Consider the following 6,005-nt stretch of genomic DNA (forward strand, 5'->3'; position numbering starts at 1 on the left):
AGTCAATTTTTCTTTCAACTCCTTAAAGCTCCTATCGCAATCGTCGCTCCACACATACTTTGTTTCCTTGTGTGTGAGGCACGTCAGCAGAGTAGTCATTTTGGCAAACCCCTCCACAAACCGCGGATAGTAACCCGCAAGGCCAAGAAAACTACGAATCTCCGCGACGTTCGTCGGACGAAGCCAATCTTTAATCGCCTCAACCTTCTTTGGATCAACCGAGACACCACTCCCGGAAATCACATGGCCTAAGAAGGCAATCTCATGTAGCTAAAAGTCACACTTCTTCAGCTTGGCATAAAGCTTCTCTTTTTGGATAATTTGCATCACGGTTCTTAAATGTTCCTCTTGCTCTTAATCGCTCCGAGAATAGACCAACAGGTCGTCAATGAACACCATGACACATTGATCCAACAATGGCCAAAAGATCCAATTCATCAAGTCCATAAATGCTGCAGGGGCATTTGTAAGCCCAAACGATATTACCGTGAACTCATAATGGCCATATCGTGTACGAAATGCCGTCTTATGCACATTCTCCGACTTGATCTTCAACTGGTGATACCCCAACTGAAAATCAATCTTCGAATATACCCGGGACCCTTGCAATTGGTCAAACAGATCATCAATTCTAGGCAACGGTTATTTGTTCTTGAACGTCACCTTGTTCAGCTCGCGATAATCCACGCAAAGCCGAAGCGTTCCATCCTTCTTTTTCACAAATAGCACCAGAGCTCCCCACGGCGACACACTCAGCTTCACAAAGCCTTTGTCGAGTAGGTCTTGCAGTTGAGGTTTTAACTCTCTCAATTCTGCCGGTGCCATTCTATACGTAGCCTTCGAAATTGGCGTCGTCCCGGGAACCAAGTCAATAACGAACTCGATTTCCCAGTCCGGTGGCAATCCCGGTAACTCTGCCGGAAACACGTCCGGGAATTCACATGCTATCGAAATATCCCCAAGTGCTAGGAGCTCCCTTGGAGTCTCCACCACCGTCACCAAGTAGGCTACACACCCACTATTGATCAACTTCCTCGCTCTCGATGTTGACACTGTCGTCGCGAAACGCGAGCTTTTACGTGCACGGTAAACCACTTTCTCCTGACTGGGCTCACGAAAAGTGATTTCATTTATGACGGCATAATACTTCGAGAGCCAATCAATCCCAAGAATTACGTCGAAGCCTTCCATCCGGCTCAACACAAGCAAGTCCGCCGGCATAATCGAATCGCCAATTTGCACTGGACAAGCCGCACACTCTTCCTTGACACTAAAGGTGTGCTGGGGTGCATACACCCTCCAAGCGTTCGGGCTCTCCGATATCTCAACATCATGAGCTTTGGCGAATGACATGCTAATGAATGAGTTTGATGCACCTGTGTCAAATAATGCTCTAGTTCTGGTGCCATTAATTAAAACAATACATGCCACAACATCGTCGGCTATGGCAGGCTCCTCCACATGAGCAGCAAAAACTCGACCGTTCGGTGCCGCCCGAGATCCCTCTAGCTGACGCGGTACTGATGAGCGTCTAGCCAACATAGCAGGCGGCAGTCCCGCAAGCTGTCTTGGGGTAAACGAAACTGATGTAGTCGTCGGCAGGCGATGCCCTACCCGGACACTCCCAGCTAATGTGTCCAACCAGGCCACACCGAAAACACCTCCCCTCTCACTGTGGACAGCTCGGCGGTTGATGATCACCGCCGCAGATAACACATCGAGTCGGTCCCCAGTTACTGGACAGCTGTTGTGGATACCGATGGGCTTTCTTTGGACGCGACAGACCTCCGACACCACTGGCAGTCTGCTTCTTTCCTTTGCCCCACTCCTTTTCCAAGGACTCACGTTCCACACGCGCATAGGCAGTGCCGTGCTTTGTCCACAACGCCCGATCCAATACCTCCTCAAAGGTTGTGAGCTTAAGAATATGCACCGCCTTGTAAATTTTTGACCGAAGTCCACGCTCGAACCAATCGGCCCTATCCTTGTCGTCCCGAACCACATCAGGGACACAGTCAATAATGTGAGAAAACTCCCGCTCATACCCTCCCAACGAGTAGTTTCCTTTCCTTAGCTTCCGAAATTGATCCTGAAGCTTCTTCTTTTCACTATCAGGAAAATAATTTGTGAACATCAATCCCCGAAACTCCTCCTAAACCATAAGCGGAAGGTTAGAAAATCGATCCCGCTTCACCCTCTTCCACCACACCTTCGCCGCCTTCTCCAAATAGTGCGTGGCGAGGTACACCTTATCTTTCTCCAAGGTGTAAAGATCCTCGAAAAGTGTTCCCATCGAGTCAATCTATGACTCCACCATCCATGGTTCCACTTTTTTCCCGTCGAACACTGGCGGGTTAAACTTTTTAAACATCACGAGGGCAGCGAGTGCACGCTCCATCTCTGCCTCCATTGCCGCACCCTCGGGATTTGAGGTACCCGAGCCGGCTGCCACCACCGCGACTGGTATAGCCGCCGCGGCCACACCTTTGGTCGCTTAATTTGCTCCTCCTGGCATTGCACCGACTCCACTTGCTGTCGCACTGTTCCCACAAGTGCGGATAATTGCTCCCGGAGCTCCCCGTCGCCGCTCGCTTCGGATTGCTCGAGAGCCGAACTCGGTTCCTCGGGCCCCGACCTTGTTCGAGGTCTACCACGAGGCATCGCTTCCTGAAACGTAACAACCACATTAGTTACATGACCTACAACGATAACACGTCGCTACGACACGCCCAACAAAACCAAATCAAGCGAAAGCATTCAAGCGAATCCATTCTCAACCCTAGGCATCATGTTGTCGGCCGCCAACATAACCCTTCGTGTTGAGAACAAATACCAACTTGGATTAGCCCCTAATTACCATTAGAGACATACTAAAAAACAACCCAATCCACAAGACTTTCTCTATAAATCAATTCCACGTCACTCACGTCCCTAGATCCTAAAGGTTTCCATCCTAAGGTTTCCTAGGTCCATCCTAAACTTTCACTTTTCTAGGCTCTGATACCATCTTATCTGTCACGCCCGGCGACCGCCAATTTGGTCGGTTCGGGTACGTCCATAGACGCCGGACGGACAGCACCTCCCCTGTCCCCCCAAGGCTCCACACAAAGTATCAACATGTATAACAATTTGTGCAACGAACATTCAGATATACATGGCTTAAACGAGGGCAAGCAACAACCATAAGTGAAAGTACCACTACTATTATCACATTCACATATGTTTCTTGATTACATTTAACCAAATACAAGCATACTATAATTTACATCTATTTTTCCCAAAACATATGTAATTTACATCATTTATACATTTCCATCCTTTTACACTTTTCATCATAACCAAAAGATAAAATAAGGTACCACTAATGCACGGGTGTCCGCTACCTAGGGCACTATGCCCTTGCCGCGATCCTCAACCGCCTCACTCGGGCCCGGATCTGAAAAATGATGGAGGTGAGAACTACAAGAAAGTTCCTAGTGGGTTCAGCCGCCGACCCTGCCGATTTTTCCACTAGGTCTAACCAGGCATAAGTTGAAAAGGACAGATAGATAGATAGAAGTCATTTCTAATCAAATGCAGCTACTATGCCTGAACAAGAATAATAATCCACATATATATAAGGCTCATGATGCATGCCAATTGCGATTTCCAATACCAAATCCTCTTGGCTATCCCGTAGGTTTAGCCCCAAAACTCACCAACTAAATCCCTAAAATCTGGGAGATACTCGCTACAACCTGACGGAACCGTCTTATGGAGAGATACTCGCTACGACCCAGTGATGACCACTCCGGAGCTCATCGCTCGAAGAGGAGCGGCCGCCCTCAAACATAAGACTATAGGTGAGTATGATCCAATCCACAACCATGAGGATGCCATGTCCACTAATGCCACAACACACAAAGTGTTCCATTTACTAGCATTCAATGTCACAAGGTGCTATTTCAATCATCTGTCACAATGTCACCATGTTTTCTACCTTGGCTAGGTTCATGTCTCAATTCATACATCAATGGAGTTCACAAATATTCAATGTTCCATTACCAATTCATATGCATCTTTATACTAAAAGCATGCAAGAAGTACCAACATATTACCATTTAACGCTACAATGCATGAATCCTACATATACACATATATGCTCAAATGGTGACTTAGACATAAAGAAAAATCCAACTGTTTCGAATAGCACCACCCACCTCGTAGGGATGCTAGGGTGCTAGAATCCGAGTTTCCCGATTTATAATTGCCGATTTCCCCCGACCCATGGCAAACGAAGCCGAAACAGGGTTTTTCCTCAATTTCTCGACGTAGACTTATCGGAATTCCAATTCGAGTCTCCCAACACGTCGGTTTTTACTCCAATTAGGGCTACAAGAGATCAAACCCAAGTTTGATCTCAAACCAACCAAAATCCTATTTTTGACCCTAGGGTTTCCAATCTCCTCAAATACCCAATTTCCATTGATAATCATGAGGAAATCTAACATATTACCCTCTAGAAACCACAACTAGAAGGAAATTAGCCAAACCCTAGCTCCTAATCACATGAACTCACCTCAAGTTCAAGCTTCCTCTTCAATTCCTTGCATAAGCCAAGCTTCTTCCTCCCAACAAGTCTTCTTCTCTACCAATCTTCTCTCTTGGAGCAAACCCTAGAGAGAAGAATAGAGAAAGAGAGAAAGAGGAAAGTGTGAGAAGCTTCTAGATAAAGAAAGAACTTTTTTTCTCTTTGTTCTCAAGAGAGGGAATGAGGTTTCGGGCATTAAAACCCTCATACATGGTCCCTCCCATGACAATTGCAACTAGGCCCCTCTCCAATACGACAATTTGGACCAACCCACCTTTTTGCGGGTACGGGGTCCGGACCTTGCACTCAAGGTCCGGACCACGAGAGCATTTTCAGCACAATTCTGCTTGAAAATTTTCCAACTTGCTCTCCCGGGTCCCAACACCCTATCCATAGCATTCCGAAACATTCGGAATGATTAACGGACCTCACTATCTAGTCCAACACCACACTTCGGTCAATTTGACTGAAGTTCGGTACAACCTACCGAAGTTTCGGTATATTACAGATTGTCTTTGTGCATAGCACAAAAACTAGCATCTTGGAGAATCGATCAACCACCAGGTAATGATAATCGTGTCCCTGTCGAGTCCTTGGGAGGCCTCCTAAGAAGTCCATGGAGATACTTTTCCAAGGACGAGTCGGCACTGTAAGAGGGGTATATAGGCCCACTTTGTGATTAGCAGGCTTGGATGTATAGGAAAGATGCACCTCTTTACAAATCGAACTACATCATTCTGCAAGTGAGGCCAGTAGACGTAGCACTGGAGATTCTAAAAGGTTTTGTTCACCTTGAAGTGACCTGAGATCTTCGAGGTATGGGCTTCTCCGATCCACTATACTCTATCACTATATTGAAGTACACATAGCAGTGCACCCATATATAGTAGACCATCTTGCAAGACGAACTCAGTAAGTCATTTTGCTTCGATGTCAATCAGTGCTACTCGAAAATATAAGTCTTCTCCATATAAGCCGGCATACTAATGAAAATTTAGTTGAATCTGCATAAATACCAACAAGCAAAGTATTGTCACTGGTGGTCACGATAACATATCAGCCAGTTTGTTGTGGACACCTTTCTTGTACTTGATCACTAGATTGAACTATTGCAAGTATATCATCCATTTCATGTGATGTGCCTGTTGCAATTTTGACTGCATTTGAGGTACTAAAGCAGGCGTTGGTCTGTATGCACCACTATCTGCTTGCCTAGGAGGTAGACCCACCAATACTTCATCGCCTAGTGTAGTGCCAATAGTTCCTTACCATAGGTCGGGTAGTATTTTTGAGCTCCCTGAAACATTTTAGAGTAGTATGCCACAGGCCAACCATCTTGCATCAAGACAGCCCCCATGGCGTATCTCGATGTGTCTGCTTCCAACTCGAAGGGTCGTTGAAGATTTTGCAACGTAAGGACAGGCGCCTTGTATAT

This window comes from Ananas comosus, linkage group 21 (genome assembly GCF_001540865.1).
Source record: "Ananas comosus cultivar F153 linkage group 21, ASM154086v1, whole genome shotgun sequence".
Classification (NCBI taxonomy): domain Eukaryota; kingdom Viridiplantae; phylum Streptophyta; class Magnoliopsida; order Poales; family Bromeliaceae; genus Ananas; species Ananas comosus.